This window comes from Homalodisca vitripennis, chromosome 4 (genome assembly GCF_021130785.1).
Source record: "Homalodisca vitripennis isolate AUS2020 chromosome 4, UT_GWSS_2.1, whole genome shotgun sequence".
Classification (NCBI taxonomy): Eukaryota; Metazoa; Arthropoda; class Insecta; order Hemiptera; family Cicadellidae; genus Homalodisca; species Homalodisca vitripennis.
In genome coordinates this window covers 28,844,692-28,870,698 of record NC_060210.1, presented here as the reverse complement: position 1 = coordinate 28,870,698, position 26,007 = coordinate 28,844,692, and the positions used below count along the sequence as shown (strand labels likewise).

Sequence of the window (26,007 nt, the reverse complement as noted above, 5' to 3'; positions counted from 1 at the left end):
ATTTTTTACTAGTTTGTACATTTCCTTATTATATTATAAGTTACTGGCATCTAAAAAAGAGAATATATTTTACTTTTCAAAAAATAATGTTCTATTATTTTTAACACATAATAATGGAAAATATCCTAAATATTTTCATTATTTCGATATAACACTCATATTATACTATCATAATGTGTATTGTGTAAATATAAAACCTTTTGAACTGATAGTATTGACTCAAAGGTGATTGCTCAAATCTCTACATACTCAGTGTCACTATTAGAGCTTCACTGATTTAAAACTAAATTAATTCCCAAAAATTATGTTCTTGTTTCTACAAGATGTTCCTACAATGTACATAAAAATTAAAAAATTCTATTTGGCTTGTGCAACTAACTTTACATTCCAATCGTAAAGCAAGATTAGTAATTATTGTAATTCATTAATGTTTACTATGAGATCATAATAAAACCAGTATCGCTTGAAAAATTATAAAAATGTTAAATAAATGTAGCCAAAGTATTTTAGAATCTTAATAAAGATTAATTTTATAGTTCCTGAATAATTAATGAGTATTCAGAAACACTCGCGGATGTGATGAATCAAGTTAACGAACCTTTAACAAACTCTTTCGTCGTTTGCGAGAAAACTTAAACTCTATTTATCCTTAGAAATTTAACATTTCAATGTTAAGGTCCGTGGTGTGAATAAGTACGAGTATTTTATCAAAAGAGGCTAATCATGTTTATAGTTGAGTTAGTATTATCCATTTTATTGGTGCGAATGCGAATTCATTACATGTAAAAGTGCTTTCAAAAACAATAAAATCATAACATTTTATGTATTTACATATTAGAATTAGCAATGAGTTTTTTTACTTTATATTTCTGTGTTTGATATACAAATAATTATTATAATATTTGAATAAAAATTGTCATCAAAATAAAAAGCCTCAGAACAAATATGTAATAAATAAATATTATAGACGGGTATTATATGCCACCATAACTTACGAATTTACAAATTATATTTAAAAAGGAATCAGTTATCAAGTAATTCAAATCAAAATAAAAGCTATTCTAATTTTAAATAATTTACATGAAGAAGAGCATAGAAAGTAATATAATATTAAATTATGGACAAAAATAAAGCCAAAAATTGTTTGTATTAACTATTATCATTGTAATTGTGATACGGTTATAATCAAATGGTTTTTTCTAATGGAGAAGTTGCATTTCAACTTAAGCAAAACTTGAAAAACTGAATATAATACACATTGTTCAGCCTAGGCTGAGCTGCGAAAACAGTGTACAGAAGGTCATGTATAGGACAACAGGTAAAATACGAGAAAATATCATTTACATCAAATAAAAAGTAGACATTTTTCAAAATTTAACTACCGATTTCACAAGAAATACAAGTTTTCAGATGATGTATAGTAATAAATAAAACATACCCTTCACTAAGACCATTCATTATCGCTCTGGAAGGTATGAAAATTGTATGATTGGTTTACACGGACATTGCATCGCAAATACTCGTTTCGCTCTTCATGTAGATAAAACTGTTTAACCCATACATAGATGAAATAAATTCAAACTTAAATAGTAAATGTATTCGTAAAACCACATTTTCCAACAAACAACTTACCCCTTGAGTTATCTTACATATTCAAAAAGATGACAACCAAGGCATGTCAGCAAATGTTATATAGCCCTTTGAAAGCAAAATAATTATCTAACATATGTTGAATATGAGGCTAGAGACTGCAAATTTTCTCATTTAACACCCACAGAGCTAATTGAAAATGGAGTTTTCTAGTTGTTTTCCAGTAATAAGAATACGATATTTCTGTAATTTGTGTATGAGTTTGTGGCAATAATAAAGGTTGTTCTTACGTGAATCAAACAACCTGATAACCAAAACCCAGTAGTATACACAAACCTTACACTACAGTGTATACCCAATCTCACTAACTTTACAAATAGACTTGAGCAGAAATTGAATCAGCTGACGAAGAATACGCCCAATATTGTATAATTAATATTTTCTGAGCTCAAGTCATGATCAGGGCGGGAATAGCACGTGGCGAGCCCTTGGCTCTTACTTCGTGGGCTGATCATTATTATTCCAGGGGAGTCGTCGCGCTCGCCGCTGCATCCCCCGAAGTAACGAGACTGTTATACGAATGGTTGATCAGATCTGATTCTCTTGCACAACTTGGCGTAAAAAAGGCCTAATTTTAAAACTAAATTTTCTCAAAGTACTGTTCAAAAATTACGTTAAATATTATTTGTTAACTTAAGACCCATGTGCAGATGTCTGCATTTAAATACACAGTGTAACAATTTAAAAACCTTAAAATAAAATTAAATATTATTTATATAATACAGACCCAGATTTACAAACTGGCTGGCTGAGCACATGCCTAGTGCGGTTGCGTTGTGGAGAAATAACAAAGATTATTGAAAAGATTATTTGGGGGCATAAGAAGTGCAACTACCAAATTCTTTTTCTCTGGGTCATCCAGCTACTTGGAATGTCAGCTCAAACCTTAATAGTCGAAATTTTTTTAAACTGAACTTGATGATTTTTTTAAACTAAACTTTCGAAATCATTACGAACATACAACGATGTATGAGAAACACTGTTCCAAACAATGTTTAAAAGTACTCTTCCTAATGGATGAAATATAATTTTAAGAAATTTGACGTAATACTAAAAAACAGCTGAAAAAATAGTTTGTACTCCTTGCAAATTGTTTCAACCAAGTAATGCACGAACTAGTTTTTCCACAGGTTTAAATGACTAATGTTATTGACAGTTATGAACTATAAAACATCACGACAGTCTCAGGACCACAGACGTAATCTTCTTACTTAGATCACTAGGTAACAAGAACTAATGGAAGTGATCAAAACTTTGTTTCTACAGTATGAAGAAGAAGATAATTATTGGCAAAGTGTATTATCTCAAAGAGTTTCTGTAGTTAGACTTGCTAAAAACTAACTATCGTTAAAGAAGTCAAAGAAGCGAGATACTTCTCTCTAATTGTGTATTCGACTTATGATTCACATAACTCTGATTAATTAGCTATTTCTTTGAGGTATGTATCCGAGACAAAACTTAAAACTATAGAGCGGCTTATCAAACTTCTACTTTGAATATCACATACAGCTGCAGGCATGGAACAGCTATAGTTGGATAGTTTAAAAGCTAAGATATGGCTATCAAGAAGTGTGGCATAGTGTCAAAACTATGGCAACGCTTCTAACATATCGGGGCCTTACTCCGGTTTTCAGACCAATGTGTTTCATACAGTAGTTCATTAAATACGAGTATTTTGTTGATTATATTGCAACAGAGTGCTGCTCAGCTATAGTAGTGCTATTTGGTTTTGTACAGGAACTGTAAAACGTTTTTTTCTGTGTCAACTTACAGGTGAAGTATTTCGAAACAGTGTTTGGTAAAAACGCAAACGTCAGTCGTTGTTAGAAACTGGATGGTCAGTATGAACAGATGCTGTCTTAGCTTTGGTAAAAGGTTATAAGAAAATAAAAGAATCGTTTAAAATGCTATTTATGGACCACTGTATAAAACCTGCCTGTAGACTTAGTGCACAGAAGTTGCAGAATTTTAACCATTCTTCTTATAGTTGTATGGAGTAAACTTTCGGAGAGAGAAGACGTGGAGTTCCAAAAACGTGTAGAGTGAACGTATTAATCCTGAGTTGGAATACACATTTAAAAACATGGGCAGGATTGTTCAACTTCAAAAGGGGTGAGTTTGCCGAATATGAGAAATCTGCACTAAAACTAGCTAGATGTGATGTTTCTAGTTACTCAAAAGTAAGAAAAAGAAAAATATTTGAAGACTAAACCCGTGGGATCGAAGGAAAATTGGACGAAAGAACAAATTTCAAAATTAATATATAGTTTAAAATGATCTATTCAATAATAGCAAACTTATCTAGAAAGAAGGAAGCATATGAGGTCATAGCTTCCAGATTTCAAGTTTTCTCTCTTCTACTCACCTACCCACAGTGAGTAAACCTAAGTAAACAGAAGGGAAAAGATCAAAACTTCAAGCTTCAAAACTGTGTACGATCTATCTGAAGACATCAATGTAAATTTCTTGAACGAATGTGTTAACTTTCAGATATATTTCGAATTGTAAAGATTAAAAAACTTGAATGTTTTTTACTCTACCAGTGACTAACTATACTGTGGAATTAGAATGTTCAATGCTGGACCGGCATTTTTTTTTATTTCCTATAAGGGCAACACTATAGAACCAAAACTTGAATTCATTGGTATTTATGCTCACAGAAAAGGATTTGACTTTAAAAACAGACTTTTCTGAAATAGTGTAAGACTTTTCCGATCGAAATTCACGAATAAATCTTTGATGTAGCTTTATGTAAGGTATCAGTTTCAAGAGTCAATATTTCAAAAAGCCTTTTTAGATCTCTGATCACAAAATGTTTATTTATTTCCATTTTCTGAGTTTTTTGTCAAAAATAACAAGTTTAATTTTCTTAGCAGTTTTGTTTATTGTTCAGTTAAAGAATAGATGTAAATGTAAATTTAATATACATTTAAATCAATTTTTAATCAACAATTCCTATTAATTTCACATGTTTAGCACTAAAAAGATACGGTCCTATTAAGTTAATATTTTATTAGCCTAATCCCTAGTAGGTAATTTGTTTAGCTGCATAAAAAGAGTTAAAATAATAATATAATTAATTATATGTATGATTTGTTTTTACATACCGAAACCTAGACATTTAAAAAAATTTGGCCTATAGTTTATTTTAATTGTTGATGAAAAGCACATTTGTAACCTTACTACGAAATAAATTTTGTATTATGCAATTTATTATTAATAGTCTTTGGTTTAAATATACAAAATACCAACCTGATTAACTTTTAAGCAAAGTATCATTAATGGTGGTACAAGATAGCCTAGTCAAACTGTAATGAAGGCCCTATATACCTGTATAAATAGGTTTAGATTTGAACCGCCTATTAATCTTGCATTTGTAAAGCCAAGATACAATAATTGGAGCAGAATCGAGTCAACGAGATGGGGATGTGATGAAAGGGGTAAGTGAGGGGGCGGAAAATATGAGCGCCTGTAACTTGAAATCGGGGTCTGTATAAAATCTTGATTTGGCAGATGTTTATATAAATAAATTTACATATTTCTGACATGCCTGGACTTTTGAACACTTTTGAGTAATCGGCATCCCTGCAACCCCCATCAATCATATTCAGTGAAACCATTTGAAATAGTTCCATCAGATTAAGACATTTTAGCTTTTAATAGTTTTTTTTTATAAAGTAGGCCTACTACTACATAAGCATTTTTTCCTAACATTTTTTATGGGGGGTATAAAACTGTTTTTAATTATGAAATTCAAACGTATTCACTATTATAAGGTATACTTACAGCATTTTCGAAAATACATCTGCGTCGCGTGGTATATGGTTTTAAATAGCTTATAAAAAGTGTTGAAATATTTAAAAAATACTTGACTGTGGTGGATCAGGACGTACCAAATGTTATATATGTTTTTAAAAATAAACTATTACTTTACTATTAAATATTAGTTTTATTACTATTAAATAAACTAAAAATAAACTTTCCAATTTACGGTTATTATCCTGTAAAGTCTTCAAAAATTAATGATAATTTTATGTTTAAATAATTAAGTTGAAATTGCAATAATTTTAAATATAACTATGGAGTACGACTGTGGCATTTCATTTCATATATCAAAAATGGAAAGTTTTATAATTCAAACAAAACCGTTTAAATGAGTGTTTTCAAAATAGCTATTCAAAAATTATTTGAAAGTGACCTTTAGTAAGGTTTGGCACCAAAAATCAGTGTATTTTCAAACAACGTAATGATTATTGGTGGATAACTTATATAATCCATTTTAGTTCTTATTTTCCCATTAATTTTCCCGGGAATCATAAATGTAATTCATCGCTATCAATAACTTTCAAAACCAGTAATTTAACAATAACACTTAGTTGTAGCTTTAGTCACTACATTATACATTTATATTTAAACTTAATTGTTAGTTAATAGTTTAAATGTATATGTATTCAGTTATTGTTCATTTACTGTATAAGATACTATGATGAGTGGCATAGAGGGCTTGATAGCCTTAACTCCGCCCCTTTATTAAAGGCAATTGTTATTTCATTTCAATCATAAACAATAATTTTGTTCACTTTGCGTTTTATGTTTGCACTATGTAGTCTTCAGTGTTTATATCCATAAATGTAAAACTCTGGTTATATTCATTAGTATCGATGGGTAACATTAGTAAACTTGAGTTCCGTTTTTGTTTAGCATTTTCGTAAATGCCAAAATGATATTAATAAACAAAATATAACTTATTAAATTTACAATCAAAGGGCTCACCATAACGAAAATGAAGCTCACAGGTTACGAACTCGGAGCCATTACAAAGTTTTAAGGTCATTCCTGGATAATTTAGTGCGTAATATCGGCCTGTGAAGGAGGTAACTGACCCGCTCTACACAATCCAGATCAGGTTATTACAAAGTTATATTACTTGTCAACCGTTACCGGAAAGGACCAACGAAGGCGGAAGTACTCACAAAACTGCCTTAAACAAATCTCTCTTTCGAGTTTTAGCATGTAATTTCCGGCCAAGAAATTACAACTAAGAACTTAAATATTGAGTTTCAGATCTGACATTGATTTTCTTAAGTCTTAATAAGACGTAAAGGTTTGTTGATTTTATCAAAATTTGTGCTCTGAAACTTGATTAAAGTACTGCTTTGGCGTTTTTATGGAGAACTGTTAATAATTCTCCAATGAACAATTTGGAATAAATCATCACATAATCCAATACTATATCCGATATGCGTATTTAAACATGAAACTAATCATGTATGCAATGTTTTCCAATATAAGATGGTAAATTGTTCCTTACATGCCGTATAGATATTCAACACACACTTAAGTCATAGAGTCTACAATACTGGACTATTATCGTACCATTATCCATTATAACGTAATAAATATATGTATCTAATAAAATCTGTTAACTATAACCTGACCCGATAACAGCTCTACGATACCAAATATTGTGGTACCGCATGATACGGTTGCTTAAAAGCAATACCTTCTACGATAAATTGTTCTACCTAGGAATTGTTGATTCCAAGAACTTTCAAGTCTGAAACAACAGTGATATTCTTCATAGGACTCTCAAGTTTAGACACTTTTACTGTTTTTAAACTGAGATTTAAGTGCTGCCTGTCGCATCGATTCCTAGTTTGACACTCTGTCGACTGAGACAAGACGGCAACATTATTTATGACAGTTCTAAAGTTTGTGCGAACTATCCAACTGACTTTTAGAAATTTTCTTTCCAGTTATTTATCTCCAAGAAAAAATATTATAAACGTAAGATAGCATGGCTATATTTTAGAGACATTGCACACCTCATATTAGCAAGAATGCATGAATTCGGTTGATTCAAATGCTCTATAAAAATTGCTCATACTGGGTTAACGATTATTGATCAAATAAAGTGCATTTGTTTCGTTTGTTTCCTTAGGTCAATCAGGTTGTGTCATCTTTAGTGAACCATGGCTTACTGATTCGAGCTGCCAGTCATAAACAGATATACTAGGTCTATTATGTTGGTAAAGGTATGTGCCGTGTCTGTTAAAAACTTATTGTTTATATAACAAATAAAGATGCTGAGCCTATGAAGTACAAGTTATCTACAAACAATATAAATAAAATATACCACCTAAAAAACGAGAGAGGTGTTCGATTGACTAAAGACAGGTCCTTCTGGTCGTTATACACTATGTTTTTTTTTTTTTTTAATATTCATTATTTCCTTTGGCCGGTATAATAGTAGGTATCTCTGAAGCATATTTTAGCCTTTTCAGTCAACACATGACCTTGGAGAAAATCTTCCCCTCTATCTTCAACTGGCCTTGATGTCGTTATCTTCAGGTAGTAGATTATGTTTTAGTGTCTTTATTCTACCTCGTTCTTAAATAAAGTAGCTTTTCTGACAATTTTTGGTTAGCAAAACTTTCCAATCCTTAGGTTAGATATAAGTACCATTCTGTGTAACAGTCGACTGTCATCAGTATCGCGTCAGTGGTGGTTGTCTATCATCTTCATGAGATCTTGTCTCAGCGTCATCAGGAGGAGGATGTAAGTCAGGTAATAGGCCACAGGTTCATTGTGTAGGCGGTTATGCATTCCAGGGTGATAGGTGTCGATGAGTTTATTTTGCACTGCTGAGGATATAGTTTTAAAAGCTATGCCCTGTATGTGGAAATTATTGTTCAAAAATGGCGATTTAATTCTTTGGTTTTCCTTGACGATCTTTTCTTCTTTTTGGATTCAATGTGAATTCTTACGCTTGTAGCGTGAGTGTAGTTTTGAGTAAATCGACTTGTCAGCCTTAATGATTTGACATTTGGAATAACTGCTTTAGTCAAGTTTCATCTCCTTCACATCATTACTCTATTGATAAAATCCTGTATACTGGTTAGGGATAATACAAATCAACAGTAATCAGCACAGATTCCGACTTTAATTATTTTGTGTGTGTTTATTTTGAATATTGTAGCTCTGCGATTCCGGTTTTCACTTAACAGATACGGATAACAAATAAAATATAGTTTCAGTGTAGTAATCGTAAAGTGTAATGGTTAACGTTTTGGAGTAACTGATTTAATTACACAACGAAATTGAACGAAATTTGATATTATTTAGCTCAGTACCTCAAATTAAACATGTAAACTGGAATGAACGTGAAGAAAAGTAGTTTTTTACATGCGGTATGTTTTTACGCTAACTTTAATAAGAAAATTACTTTGTAAAACAAAAATGATACATTGTTATCCCACTTCCGATGAATTACCATGTACCCCTGTCGGAGGTATGAAAGAATGAATTAATGACCGAAGACATAACTACAATAAGGAAGTTGTTGACGCGATGTTACTATTACAAAGTAGGATGTTTCCTATTCTTCCACGCGAAAAGTTATGAAAACCTTACATACTTTGTTGAAAGTGCCCTTGTAGAACTTTTAAAGCGATTTTGTGATAAAAATGTACATTTTATAACTTTTTATAAGGTTGTAATATAGCTTACAAAATGTAGACCGGCAGCCACTTCTCTCTTTTCTAAGTACGTGGTAATACATGGTGACGTTAAACTATGAAATGTCTTCTCCACTAGACTGCTTATATTTTACAACGTCTATGAATGAAAATATATAGCAGCAAAGATAAAAACAAGTGCAAAACATAACTTGTTGATTGTCGGTTGGAAATTATATTATAGCCATCAACTCATAAGTTTTTCAATCGTTTCAAGAAATAAAGTTATGAATTTATAATATTAATACTAAAACGAAGTTTTACTACAGGTATGTACTAAAAATAATTGTGTACTATATTTAAATAGTCTTGTTCTCTTCCTATATGCTTGAAGATATAAACTGTATTTTTAGATAGTATAACGGTTGATAAACATCACAAACATTCAATATAGAAGCCGAATGATCAAGAAGAACCTTTGAGTACAAGATAAGACAATTTAGTACCAATAAAAGCAGCCCATAACAGCTAAATCTTTATAGAAGGTAATAAATAAATAATTTGTTGCGGCCGTGTAACCTAAATGTTACGTTCTGTTGCTTGCTTGTTCTTCTTTTGTACGGAAATAAATTTGCTCTTATCGTGTTGGACATTAGAAAGCTTACCTTGGGCTTTTATATACTTTCAAATAAATAATGAATCGTTTATATATTTACGAGTGTAAACCATTATAAATAAATAAACTGATCTTAAGCTAGTTAGTGGGATTCAGGATAAATGCCTTAGCAACACGTGAGGTTTTCTAACCATCTGGTTTATATTAAATAAACATACGAGTATTCTCATAACATTCACGTAAAACCTTCGCACCCATGGGGCAGAACCCCATAGTCGGATATATTCAAATTCGTTTTATATCAAATATGTGCATAAAATAACAGTGTGATATACCTAAAATCGCTGTACAAAATATTTTCTATAATATAGATTTTGTTTTTGGCTATTTAAAAAAATTAAATATTGTGGTTTAGTAAATTTACATAAATACTAATAATTGTTTGACTTTCATTACTACCTGCCAATAATAAACGATAGTTTTAAAAGATAAAATACTTAAATAATGATTATAATGAAACAATATCCCAAACGTATCAGGAACAATGACAAGATTATATTTACTGTTGCATTTGATCTTCAGTGAACCCTCCCCCCCCCCCCACGATCACACTAGCAGTCTCGTGATGAGACTCATATAAGTGGAAAGCGGTCGTGGACTGATGAGTATCAGTAACGTAACTAAAGAGGGTGATAAGGGGGCTAGAACCCCTACCCCCAAAAAAACAATAAACGACTTTAAATTTATACACATAACAGCATTTAAATGTTTTAGTTTAAATTAAGCCTATCTAATTTGTTGAAATTTATATGTATTCAGATATATTCCATACCCACCGGATGTGGTGCCCTTCACACAGATTCATACCCCCAAAATCAAGTTCTAGTCACGCCACTGATGAGTATCATTGGACTTGGTTTGATTCGGGTCGCGTAGCAGTTGGAGTTGTAATATTCATATCACACGTTGAAATTATTTTTAATTATAACTACGTTAATTATAATTTATGTTATTTTCTATCCAATGCAAGTTATTGAAGCATCGGTGTTATGGAATGCTTATAAGGTAAACCAGGCTAATTTTTATGTCGTCATTAATTCTCATTTTTAGAATTATTTTCTGAATCATAAGCATAATCTTAGACAAAGACGTTGCGTAATACTAAAAAAGCATAATTTTTAGGATTTAAACAGATGTATATCCTTAGATCTAGTCAGCTTTCAAGGGAAATTCGCTTTACAACACACTAAATATTCTGATTGGCAGAAATGTATTTGAGAATTATTATTTTTTATTATTTAACATGTTGAAACCTGACTCGTGGTATTCCAAGCCGGACCCTTCTCCATCTTGAGATAATTTCTTATTAATATAATGAGAGAATAAACTACTTTAATGTTTAAATATGACAAATAAAAAATGGTAATTTATACTCCTGCTATGAACAGAAACCAGTATTAGGATTTCAATTACGGTTTCATATTTTTTTATTCACACCTAACAACGCCATCTTGGATGTCGAAAGGTCTTGCGCAAGAAATTAAAAATTATTAGAGAGTTGCGTGTTTCTTTTTAAAAAAATAACAGTATTAGAGTGTTTCAAGAATCTTGGACGACCCAACAACAAACAAACAATATATCTGTACAGTGGTGTTTAAATCTCATTTTAAACAACCACTCCAAATTGTGTATTGTTGGATATTAGATTAGTAATACCAGTTATGTGAAATGTTGGATTATGTGACTTAAGATCACTGGATCACGATAACCTGAATTGAAAGACATTTATCACAAAGAAACCTTCTAAAACCTTTATAGACTCTTTTTAATCGATCCTGTTTGTTCATTAATGCATAAGACATAACTTACTCATGACCCATTATTCGTTTCTCTCTTACCAAAATTTTCTTTGTTGGATCCTTTATTGACCAACTCTTTGTGCAGAATTAAATAACTCATTTTACATTCAACGGTCGAAAAATAAAACCTGTGTTAATTCAACTATGTTCAACGTGTTTTCACATGCTTTTATGTATTTATTTAAATCTTCACAATTTATGGTCTCATATGAATATTTAATCTGTTTGTAATATTTAAGTAACCTTAAACTCCAACACTTACTCGTGGACTTTTTAGTTTCTAAAATTGCTATACGAAATAGGCCCAGCCTTATATAAGTTTGCCGCAATCTGACTTCCAGTGTGTCAAATAAAAATGAAGAAGTGTAGGTTATGTTTAGCCATTCTGGATGTCTTATACACATTTATAATATTACGAACTGCTATCGATGCAGGCAACAGAATGAAAATCCAAACTAAAAATCCAGAAAGGGTGTTTTTATTTGAAAAATTAAATAACACAGTGCTATATTTTTTACTAATATTTCGTTTATAACTATGTTTAATTTTTTAATAAAAAAGTTAATGACAAAATAATTCTTGACTATATGTCATATTTTCAAATACATATTTTTGCATATAGTTCTATTTTATTAAAGCAATACATTAAATTGATAAAGGAAAGAATTTCAAGAATGAATTCCTTAATTTATAGTAGGAGATGTAACCGCCACGTGGATGTGCTCCCCCTCTATTGCCGACCTTAACCTCCCTTCACTTTTCCCTCCCTCCACCACCAACAACCAGTTAACAAGCCTTAATTATGTCCCCAGTGCACAAACCAGTGTATCCAGTACAGACAGTAACTGACCCGTGGCTCTCTGAAGGAGAAACCTTCTTCATCAAAATAAATAATAATTCATCCTCTTTACCTTATTACGAAAAATAATTTACCAGCTAAATATTGTAAGTTTAATATTGTCACTGTACATATTTATTGGGTTCTAAATACCTTCAGAAAATTTCAAACTTTGAGTTAATTATACTTACAATAAAATAATATAACTTACTTACAATGAAGGGTTTTTGCTATAAATGGTTAAAATTTAAAATGTGTAAAATGTCTCTACGTTGTCAATTAATTGTAACATTTTGTCTCCGATTCAAACTTCTTAAATGAGTATATGCTAAGCAGTTTTATTTTTACTTTACTATTAAAATAGTTACATTTAACTATTTATATGTTTGTTGTTATTATTTCGTTGCGACACGAAACTGCGTTATAAAATGTACGAGGAAAAAAGATATTTATGATACTGATGTAAAATACAACCTGTCTCCATATTGTTAGAGGTAATAACTGTATTTGCACGTTCTAAATTTTGAGGTTACTCTTTTAGAATCAACTAACGATATATCGTTACTATCATAAAGCGTCTTTACAACTTCCTTCTTTGTTTGTTACATATGATGTTTCATCATTTCTTACTATTGCTATCATTTTATCGTAATTTCATACAGCTAATCATAACTTATCTATTTTCATATTGCTTACTTGTACTATAAGGTTTTGTTCCTTTATAAACAAAGTACAATTTTGTTAGTTTCGGTTTTTGGTTTTAATAATATTTATTCAACTGAACTTTCACCCCTACGTGTTTGTTGATTTTGAACAAAACACACACACACTTGACAGTGTTTTGACACTTTTTTGTGTCTTTGAATGTACGAAGTGATTTATTCAGTGAGAGGATGAAGAATCGTGCATTTAAGAACTCTCGCTTGGTTGTGACAGACGCCCAGTAACATTCATATTTTGTCGCAATAGACACCCGATAGACAGCTGACTGTAGTGTACAGTTTGTTACCAATGATTTATCGTGTTTCAAAATAACTGGAATGAATTCGGTTGAAGACAAATAAGTCAACAAATACCTGCTTTGACATTTCCTCATCCATTTCAGTACACAAATAGTTTACCATTTACACTTAACGCAGCTATGGTGATAAGGGTTTCATTTAATGTGAATGTTAAGTTTAACTTCAGTTCACTTTCTTCTGAGTGTAGCATCTGAATCTAATGCTGTCGCAGATTTGACTCCTGAAATTTGGAGTCATGTTCGTCTGAAGGGATCCAAAATAGTAGGTGATAAAGAAGCTCAACGAACTCGTAGCATCGTTTCGACATCAGAGACGCCTACATTTAACACAGAGGAAGACGAACTTTATATTAAATTAACGTTCACATTACTATTAAATTCTTTATGGTTTTAAAATCTTTTCACGGTTTTATGAAAATTGTTGAAATAACTGGTATTTTCCTAATAATTAACAATTAAATGCGCACTGAGCTCTATTACTCATGTAAAAACATACAAAATTATTATTAAAACATGTTATGAGAGTTAACAACTGCTATACTGGGTAAATTAAAATATTAGTTTTAAAGTATACAGTTCCCCGATTTGTCAAATTGAAATATAAATTGTATACTTTTATTATTTATTAGACAATACTTTTCATAAAACATTGCTTTGTTCATAAAATTTACACAAAAACATTTGGGCATAAAACCGTAAAACCCATGGTCTTAAAAGCGTGAATGAAATTTGTTATAATTGTGTATGTTTATCGAGTAGAATTATATTAATCATCTTTTATGACATATTTACTACCTTCGACATTAATGAGCAACCTTGATCAGAAAATATCCAAACATTCCGATACGCGAGCAATAATTCTAAACGCAGAAATAAACAAGCTAAATTTTAACACAATTCTAGTAATTTTAGCGTTACTAATCATTTTGTAATTACCGTTCAAACTCTGTTACCTATACTTGTTTAATCCAACAGTAGATAATAACGCTCATTATTTTACGGAAAGAATGGATCAATTTTTAACGGATCCTGAAAATTTTGAAAAATACGTATAAATACATTGTTTGGAATGTATTTTAATTGCTGTATTTAAATCAATGATCTTTAAACAAAGCCGCTATTAGTATGAGGAAACCTGTTTTCAAGTTTTGTTACATAGATACATTTTTTCAAATAAAAGCAACATTTAAATAACTCAAACCGTCAACACTCTATAACCTTTCTGCAAGAATAATATTACATATATGTATTTAGAATAGTCAGTCATATACTTGATCTAGCCCTTAAAACAGTATAGTACTAGACAACTAGGATAGTAGTGACTAGCATTGTTTTAAAGTTGGGAACTAGAGTACCCTTCAAAACCTAAGCTGCAATCATAACACTACTCTGTGACTGTGTATTGTGTGAAAATTTATGTAGGCGTCAAATAAGCATTATTCCATTGTAGTTTGGACTAATTCTACAATTCATACACAAACCAAAACATTATTCAATGAGATTAAAAAGACACAATTCAATGTTGAGGAAATTTGATGTTTTACCACGGATGTTCATTACCAATTCCAAGTTTAAATATATTAGTGAATAATCTCTACCATTATTTTAGATTCACCATACCCATTAATTTCCATAAATATAAAATTGTTTTATATATATATATATATATATATAAAATTTCAGAGTTGTATTTGGATTACCATTGTCAAAATTAGATTGATTTATTCCAATTGATAATGATTTATCTGCATTGCACTTCTTAACAAGTGTTGCAAGCCTAATAATATTATAAATATGAAAGTGTTATTGTTTATTTGTTTTCCAGACATAAACCATTCAACCGATTGTACTGAAATTTTACGTGGGCATTCTTATGGTCTCTCGGATGAATATAGCCCCATTTCGAAAATCCCTTTAGGTTACGCCCCACTGGTCTGTAAAGCAGCAAAAAATCCCATTCTGGTCTCTAAAGATGTGCAATATGTACTGTATTACTGTTCTTGTAAACATTGTCATGACAGCGCAACCATATGTTTAACTAATTCAACCTATATTTTTCTTATCAAGTGAAATCATAACGAAAGTCAATACCTCTAGATTCAATATTGTGGCAACAAGACAGACTAATTAATTTATCCTGGATTTTACTGTATAAACTAAATTGGGAATGTGTACATGTAAGGTAATGAATTTGGTTTCCTTACACATTGTGGACGAGATATTTACAGTAGTTGAAAGAACAAAAACGGAAGGACTGTACATTAGCATCATTCAACAAATCATTGGGTCCGTGACAGTGAGGAAACAAGCGAGTGCAGTAAGTCCGTGATTATATAAAGTAGACTCGCTTACACATAGTAATACACGAGACATTAATGCAATTTTTATGACTGAAAATCGTCGAGGGGGCATCACATCCATTTCTCACTGATGAGGTATACAATACTGATTAGGTATATAAATACTGATATCAATCCTAGATTGGACCGAGGAAATAGGTAGGTAGGTACCTATTATGATATTGCGAACAAGGGTAGCGAAGCAAGAACATGTACTTTACTGTATAATCTTTACAAATGGATTACAACTGTCATAATGTAAGGATTGAAATGTGTTAGTATTATTGATGTTGATTTCAGTTATCATTTTTAATGTAGTTAGTTTTTAATTGTATTTTCTAATTGGAAACCTGTACTGTTTTGAAATCAACCTCATTACAAAATTATATAAAAGTCTATTTATATGGTTTCTCTGGCAAACTCGAATTTTGCGTTGTAAATATAATTATTTGAACTAGAAGTAAAAAACCTGAAATAAGAATTACTTGCAATTGTGCTTAACCTTTGGTGCTCTTAATCATGAACACTGAAAATGGATACTTAATGCATGATATATGACTAATTCCATTTTTAAAGTATTACTAAGCTTCGACTTTGGAGTTCCTCTACATTGATCTGAAACAGTTCGTGTTACTGAAATCATAGGAGCTATTGAAACAAATACACGGAATGATGCACAGAAATCGCAACCGAAGTCACGGGTATGTGCTAGTAGTATTAAAAATGCGAAAGTTTGTGAAGCTGTTTGGATGTCTCCGTGGTCTGGGTGGATGTTTGATACTGAATCACACAGACCCTAATGAACGGATTAAGGACGAAATTTTGAATGTATATTACTAGAATGTAGGTATTTTTATTTCGATTCACCAGCCATAAATACTTTTAAAAGTAATGTAAAGAAACTTTATTTACTGTAAAGATAGATAATATTTTTAAAGTGATAGCTGATAGCCACATCACTTTGTATTTTCATGGATAAATATAATAATAATAATAATAAATATCAGTTATCATTGGGTGATGCATATAGTAATGACAAATAGTATAACATAACTTTTATTATAGACAGAATCAGAGACAAATTCGAACCAATTAATGTATTCTTCATTTTACTTAAGAACTAAATTGAGAATGTATACATGTAAGTCAAAATTGGGTTCTTTTGACAATTACAATAGCTGAAAGAACAAAAACGAAGGGATCGGGAACGATCGTGATTTAATGAACGATTCGCTCCGTGGCTACAATTTTAGGAAACAACTGAGCGCAGTGACCCCGCAACCATAACAAATGAAACCACAAAGCAGTATACCAGACGGGATGACCAGGATGACATAGCGAATATAAATTGGGAGGCGAGAACACAGACAGTAGCACCACGATATATCTGTACTGTAATGCCAGACGGAATAAAGAGCGATGAATATAGCGAATGAATTGGGAAACGAGAGCACATATTGTATCAGGTTTCCAGAGAGAACCGGGTAACCGAGGGTACCGAGACGGAATAAAGTACGAAACGAGAGTAGAGATATATCTTCGAGAACCGGGGGTAGACAAAGTAGATGCAGACGGAATAAAGAGGATGATATAGCGAAATGGATTTGACACATATTGTACTGTAAACAGGTTCAAGATATATCTTCGAGAACCGGGTACCGAGGTGTAGATGCCAGTCGGAGAGCGAAATGAATTGGGACATATTGTACTGTATCAAAGGTTTCAGATATATCTTCGAGAACCGGGTATCGAGGGTACAAAACAAAGTAGAATGCCAGACGGAATAAAGAGGATGATATAGCGAAATGGATTGGGAAACGGGAGCACATATTGTACTGTACCAGGTTTCCAGATATATCTTCGACCGGGTATCGAGGGTACAAACAAAGTAGAATACGAAATGGATTGCAGTACTGTAAAAGATGATTACGATTTCCAGATATATCTTCGAGAACCGAGTCCCGAGGGTACAGTAGAATGCCAGACGGAATGAAGAGGATTTCTAAGCGAAATGGATTTGGAAACGAGGGCACATATTGTACTGTATTCAGGTTCACAGATATATCTTCGAGAACCGGGTACCGAGGGTGTAGAATGCAGACGAATGAGAGGATTATATAGCGAAATGGATTTGGAAACGAGGGCACATATTGTACTGTATGTTCACAGATATATCATCGATACCCAGGGTACAAACATAGTAGAATGCCAGACGGAATGAAGAGGATTATAGCGAAAATGGATTGGGAAACGAGAGCACATATTGTACTGTATCAGGTTTCGATATATCCTTCGAGACCGGGTAGTAGAATGCCAGACGAATGAAGAGGATTATATAGCGAAATGGATTGGGAAACGAGAGCACATATTGTACTGTATCAGGTTTCCAGATATATCTTCGAGAACCGGGTACCGAGGGTACAAACAAAGTAGAATGCCAGACGGAATATGAAGAGGATTATTATAGCGAAATGGATTGGGAAACGAGAGCACATACTTGTACTGTATCAGGTTTCCAGATATATCTTCGAGAACGGGTATCGAGGGTACAAACAACGTAGAATGCCAGACGGAATGAAGAGGATTATATAGCGAAATGGATTTGGGAAACGAGGGCACATATTGTACTGTATCAGGTTTACAGATATATCTTCGAGAAACCGGGTACCGAGGGTACAAACGAAGTAGAATGCCAGACAGAATGAAGAGGATTATATAGCGAAATGGATTGGGAAACGAGAGCACATATTGTACTGTATCAGGTTTCCAGATATATCTTCGAGAACCGGGTACCGAGGAGGTACAAACAAGTAGAATGCCAGACGGAATAAGAGGATTCTGATATATAGCGAAATGGATTGGGAAACGAGAGCACATATTGTACTGTATCAGGTTCACAGATATATCTTCGAGAACCGGGTACCGAGGGTACAAACAAAGTAGAATGCCAGACGGAATGAAGAGGATTTATATAGCGAAATGGATTTGGGAAACGAGGGCACATATTGTACTGTACCAGGTTCACAGATATATCTTCGAGAACCGGGTACCGAGGGTACAAACGATAGTAGAATGCCAGACGGAATGAAGAGGATTATATAGCGAAATGGATTGGGAAACGAGAGCACATATTGTACTGTATCAGGTTTACAGATATATCTTCGAGAACCGGGTACCGAGGGTACAAACAAAGTAGAATGCCAGACAGAATGAAAGAGGATTATATAGCGAAATGGATTGGGAAACGAGAGCACATATTGTACTGTATCAGGTTTCCAGATATATCTTCGAGAAACCGGGTACGAGGGTACAAACAAAGTAGAATGCCAGACGGAATGATGAGGATTATATAGCGAAATGGATTGGAAACGAGAGCACATATTGTACTGTATCAGGTTTACAGATATATCTTCGAGAGAACCGGGTACCGAGGGTACAAACAAAGTAGAATGCCAGACGGAATGTAAAGAGGATTATATAGCGAAATGGATTGGGAAACGAGAGCACATATTGTACTGTATCAGGTTTACAGATATCTTCGAGTACCGAGTGTACAAACAAAGGTAGCGAGGCATTTCGTCCTCAAAGTTGGCATACATTTAATTTTAAGGAATTAAACTAGTCTTAAATATTATTAGTAAATCGGGACACTTTGAAAAGTTCATGTTTTTCTGTGTTTGTGTGATAGGATTACCTAAATATAATCTTGAAACCCTTTGGACATATATAGAAGAGATTAGCACCAATATTATAGGTGTATTAAAGGGTAAGACACACCCGGAGTTAGGAATCTTCCCTAATACACGGAATTGAATACAATCGTAGATGTAGGCGCTTTTTGACTGTAGTAGGGTTTTCATTCGAACGTATGTACTTGTGTGTGTGCGTGCGAGTGCGTGTGTTTATTTTGTCCCAAAGATTACATCGACTAAACACTCATTCTTTTATGAGTAAAAATAGTATTCACACATGCGATTCAACACGACCGAAATTATTAAGAAAATTACCTCACATTAAAAGGAATCATTTACAACCAAATCCCGAAAATAATTGATATTGAAGAAATATTTTAATTTCAAATCAGCTAATTCTACAACTTAGGTAACCAGTGAAGTGATACCTCCCTCGTATTTTAATTTTTCAGGGTTTTAAGTTATTGGTGTTTTCAAATGTAGAAAATCACACGTCTTGTGACACCTAAACATTGGCAAACTCGGTAAATCGGTTATAAAATCGATTGTAGTGGTACCTCTGAAGTCGTCTATTCAAACGATACAGTTGCTTTCTGTTGATACTTTCTATGTACCTATGCTCTTTGCCACTGAACGACTACGCTGTACTACAGACTGTAATCCCCTCTTGCTGTGTTTAATTATTTTTGTTCTTTATTCTTTTAAAAGGTGCGGAAATCATAAACAATAACTAGTCAATTTTAAAATGATTAATTAATCAAAAGAGCTCTATGAAAGTCTTGTTTGAAAAGGTAAAAATGTCAAGGAACAATATTTACGTAAAAATACACAATTTATCTACCAAATTGTAGTACTTTTGCTGTTTGTACTGTACTTGTTCAATAAGCCAATGTTTTAGCAACTTTTAAGCTAAAAAATATAGTTTTATGATTTGAGTATCTGCCAGTAATTTAGGAATCCTGCTATCAAAAGAGAACGTAAAACAAAAACTAATGGCATGGCTAATAAAATACACTCAATGACTTTCTAGAAAAAATCCAACGTTGCTAAGCCATTATTACCTATTATAAGCTATTATTAGATGGGACACTTGTATTGAACATAAAACTCTGCAAGAACTGAAGGCTGCTGTACCAACAAATATAATCACTTTCACGATAATTTAAAGTATGACGTCCATCAACCATTGAAGAGCAGCTACACAAGCTGGTAACTAGCACCGTTTGAAAAAAAAAACTTAAAAGGCAAAGTGAAAAAAAAGTAAATCTCAACTTAGAGTATTTTTTTAACTCTATAAACCTAACTAATACAACTATAATCATTAATGTTTCATTGTTTAATTCACTTGTGTCAGTCATGTACTGAGTTCAATTGATTCTTAAGGTGATAGCTCGTACATACTTGTGATTGGTCAGATAAACTGTGAGACCTCGTGTGTGATTTTATCCAACAACTCGTTTTTGGACAAAACACGCCCAATGACAAAACTTAACCCAAAGTAGAATAATATTTTGTAGTATACATTTTTTTAATTTTTGAGGCTTGTTTTTGTATCCTGAAAAGTTCTGTTTTTAATATAGCAGGTGTCACTTCTTAAGTGACGAAATAAACTATATAACAAGTGATGACAAATTTGATTTAGAAATTTGAAATATAAACATGTTAACTGATTTTTCTGTTTCGTACTGATTGTAAATGTGATCTTACTGCAGATTTTACATAGGCCTTTATGTACTGTTTATCTAGATAAAAAACAAACTAATTTATTTCAGAAATATATTGAATTCGAAGAACGTAGCCAGGAAAAAGGTGGGAGGGGTCCAGACAACTGATATTTTCCCGTAGTGGACAGAGAGTAAGACTTCATTTTGTTCCTTAAAAAGTTCTTGACCCGTTTCTTTGCTGAGAACGACCTTTTAGCAGAACATGTCAGTAATACTGAATTATTTAAATAATAATAGTCGTTTACTAAAAAAATAATTGAAACCATCGAAAATCTGGGAGGGGGTCCCCTCCAATTTGGGATCTTCTTGGAACCTCTCGCTGGCTACGTCCTTGAATTCGAACCAAAAGTGCTCCTAGAAGCGGTAAACCTGAAATAAGAGGCATTCACAATTTCGCTTGACCGTAAAACTGAATATTATGTGTAATAGAAGCTCACGTTTACTTTTCTGCTTCCCATTATTTTATATATTTTGTAGTTTGAAATTAGTACAACAAATGTATTATGTGTTAAGTTATTGAATACTGTAATACTACTATTGAATTCTATTGGTTTAATTCAGTCTAGAAAATTCTTCTTTGTAGTTAATAAATAGGTGTTATCGGAATGTTGAACTTGCTCTCCTATATATAAGTAATAAAAAGATTATGAGTGTTTGTTCATCGCCACTATTTGCACTTGGCTGAAATTAAAATAACGTATTGCTTAGTTTGTTATTAATAAATTATTTTTAACTAAACTGGAAAAATGCGTACCTGATATATGCCTTCCAACTTCCGTTTCATAGATCATCAGTCTTATGCCTACTTAAAATATCATATGTTTTAATCGTATAACATATTTCATAAAAAATATACAGACTTCGACTTTAAGTAGTTCACGTATTACTGAAATCGTTGGGGCTATTCAATGCAGAATACACTGAATGCAGAAAAATACGATTTAGCATTGAGTTGGTAGACTATTTATAAAATTTGTTTCACTCTCTCAAGTCAGAATCCCAAATCAACGCTTTCCAAACTTTCAAGCCGAAATCTATGGTATCCTGGCCTGTGCCAACCTAGGCCTTACCAGAGGGTACCAAGGAAAGAACATATGTATAATGTCAGGCAGTCAGGCAGCTCTTAAAGCTCTTGACTCCAACAGCATTACATCCAAGCTTGTGTGGGAGTGCTTTAACACTCTCTGCAAGCTTGGATCACGCAACTTTGTGCGTCTTGGTTGGGTACCGGGCCACACAGGCATAGGTGGCAACGAATGCGCCGACAGGCTTGCCAAAAGCGGAGCAAGCATGCCATACACCGGTCCAGAACCGAGTTGTGGTATAAGCAAGTCAGCCGCTTACCCAAGTATAAACAAATGGTCCAGGAAGACACACCGCTTGCGGTGGCAGAGTCACCAAGGACAAGCACTCGGCAAAAGACTGCTTGCTGATTCTAGCTCCGGCTTCACCAGATGGCTGATGGGGCTGGGCAGAGATCGGGTTAAGCAAGTGATTGCTTTGATCACTGGACACGGCCACTTCAGGAAACACCTAAACACTCTAGGTTTACGAAATGAGGACTCGGAGTGTAGACTCTGCAATAAGTCTGAAGAGACTGCAAAACATATAATACTGGACTGTGAGAGACTGGGAGCAAGGAGAAGGGCTCTTTTCGGTGATAAACAACCAGGCGACGAACCAGATGCTAGTATCGGGGAAAAGCTTCTTAGCCTAATTAAGGGCACAAAGATAGGCTTACCCCTCTAACATCAAAGGGGCACACAATAAGCTCAGGTTGACGTGTGAGGATCTGTGAATCCACCCCAATAACCCAACGCAAAAAAAAAAAAAAAAAAAAAAAAAAAAAAAAAAAAGTAGTTCACGTATTACTGAAATCGTTGGGGCTATTCAATTAAATACACTGAATGCAGAAAAATACCATTTAGCATTGAGTTGGTAGACTATTTATAAAATTTGTTTCACTCTCTCAAGTCAGGATCCCAAATCAACGTTTCCCAAACTTAAAATCGAACTGTTTGATTGTGGTTCAGAAGATTGGAATATTTTTCAGTCGCCATCTTTAGGGCGTTTTGTTTGCCACTTAAAAAGTATATGTATATAATACTAATACGTTATTCAGCAGGAAACGCGAGCGAAGCCGCAGGTATGTGTTATTAGAATAATATACGAAGTTTTTTAGACTTGTTTTACCTGTATCTTACTATAAGTCTATATAACAGTTTAATAAAATTAAAAAAAAAAAACAACTTTAACACTTTATTATTTCTATAGTATATTATGTACATTTGGTTTCAATGAATCCATTTTCAAGCACAGAGTAGGTTAAAGCAAATTAAATAAAAATATAATACTAATGAGTGTTTCGGGTCTTTTTCGTTTAAGGGCCAGCACATTACAAACATACTATACCTGACTGACAGTGCATTTAATCATTTTTTTGGTGTTATTAGTTCGTAGGGCAGTAGTCCAGGTACTACTTCTAGTATAAACTCGTCTTATCTTATCAGTGGTAAACGCGCGCCGCTTATCTTTTGCCTGTAATGAAACCTGCGTTAGTTCTGTCTGAGTTTTGTGTGTGTCAATAAAGCGTGGTGAGTTGATCTGGGCTTGGACTTTGCAAGCTCGAGTTAATTTTTCTCTAAAAGAGCAAGCAGCGCAAAGCGCTGCGCAGCGGGCAGGCATCGCGTGATCTGAGTTTTGAATAGGCAAGCTAGGGTCTTTTGTGCTGGCCCTTAAACGAAAAAGACCCAGTGTTTCTTTCATTTGAAATGTTTACTATAAAACCAGCATTTTTACAAAATTATTTATGAGACTATTGTTTATAAAATGTCGAAAACGCCTAAACTGTGTGTTATAAGGGAGGTGCTGCTCTCTACTTGACAGCTATTATAAAAGCCCAAGAGATAGCAGCACCATCGCAACAATTTCCACCAGAGCCTTGCATCTCGCTATTACTGTTGATATTATAGATTGTGGTGCCAGAATACAGGAGTTTTAAATTGTTTTCAACGAGAAATTATTTATTTTGTAAGTAAGTCTATTCATTTACAACTTTACTTATTTATGTGTTATTAAAAGTGTGTTTAAAATTACTACTATATTGTACATTATAAATTGTGCTTTAAAGGCACACGTTTATATTATGTTTTGGATATGTTTCAAAATGTACAAAAATCATTCTTGTACGTACAAGTATATTTTCTTAATATTTCACTGTGTTAACTATTTGTGATAAGAACATTTCTTTTGTTTTGACAGTTATAAACTTTAATTCAAGGACAGTTAATAATTTGGCTTATAAATTCGGCTCTGTGTATAAGGAAAAAATAATTTCAATATATAACAAGTTTATATAAGTAAGGTATGTTTAAAACGCAAATTTAATTAATTATTCTTTCCAGCATTATGTCAAGGTTACATAACTGTAATTATTTCCAAAATTCAACGTAAGTTATTGTTCAAAGACAAGATGTACGGCCTATTCCAAAAAAACAACAGGGCCCTAAAACTGTTTTATATTTTTTACTAATATTAATAATGTTTTGGCAATATCATTCTCTGCTTCAATAAAATATTACAAATTAGAACATAGAAGAATTTTTTGAATGTATTATATTGTTTTACCTTTTAGTTCAATTTTTACTCACAAAAATACGTATAAGTAGATGATCATGAACAAATTCTATATTTCGAGTTAAACCGTCTTCAGGAACACAAACTAAATAAAGCTATAAGAACAATAAACATCAACATAGAAAACCAAAATAGAGAAACTGTTAGAAATTAGGTAAACTATTTATAATTGTTAACATATAATTTGACTGCATAAATTAACTATGCTGACTAAGTCAACTTAAATTCGATCCACTTTGAAATTTTTATTTTTTGACGATCTGATGGGCTTGTTTCATGGTTCTTTTTTTTACTTAACTTTTTACTTTTACTGGTAATTTTTACTTAAAATTTGCAATATTTTTCTTTTTGGTGTGACTGGATTTGTTTCTTCGAAACTTGAATTATGCGTCAAGCCTGGTACCACTGTTGCTCTGTCTTGTTATGTTTATTTACACACCAGTGCCCTGTCATTATTGTTCTTAGAAAATTTACTGTGCAGGAATGTAATCTTTGGGACATATCTTACATTCAATTTGTCAAATAATATTTTTGGATTCACGGGATAAGTGTTCAAATATTCAGTAAGAATTTTTGTGTAGAACTACTGACTTGTAAATGTTTTCGAAGTGGAGCACATTTGTTGCATACTAAACATCTTGGTTTGATGCAAGGATGTGTTAGGCCTACTACTGTTGCGTTGTCTTTCTTTTTGTACTTATTGAGTTCAGGTAAAAATCTTACTTTTAGAGTGTGTTTTAATTATGTGGGTTAGTTTGAACAAATCTGTATGCTACTCTAAGAATGTTGTTAATGTTATAAAGTTCTGTATTGTATTTTAATTAACCTTGTCAACTTTAGATTTATTTGCAGATTTTATTTAATGCAGATAAACCACTTGAATATGATTTATCTGCATTGCACTTCCTAATAAACATTGCATGCCTAATGTTATTATAAATGTGAAAGTGTCTTTAACACTGTTTGTTTTACTTACAGGCGTAAAATATTCAACCTATTGTACTGAAATTTTACATGTACATTCTTACTATCTCTTACGCATGAATGAAGGCCTATTCTTATTTCTAAAATCCCTAGAATATCTAATTTCTAAAATCCCGGCCTATGCCCCACTGGTCTTTAGAGTAGCTAAAACTCTCTCTCATCGTGATTCTAAAGTTGCGAAATATTAATTG

At 32.6% G+C, this 26,007-nt stretch overlaps 1 protein-coding gene across 4 annotated transcripts in view; it reads left to right on the top strand.

Moving 5' to 3' along the window:
* LOC124359083 (hexosaminidase D-like) overlaps positions 1 to 26,007 on the top strand; it is a 53,788-nt gene that overhangs the window by 6,060 nt on the left and 21,721 nt on the right. Inside the window, exon 1 of one of the 4 annotated variants that reach the window (XM_046811515.1) lies at positions 24,080 to 24,226. The exons of 1 other annotated variant lie outside the window; for it this stretch is intronic. The gene's annotated coding sequence lies outside the window, so the exon portion shown is untranslated. Of the gene's footprint in view, positions 1 to 24,079; positions 24,231 to 24,543; positions 24,561 to 26,007 lie in introns of those variants that run through there. 2 more of the 4 variants (XM_046811516.1, XM_046811518.1) reach the window with 2 other exon arrangements.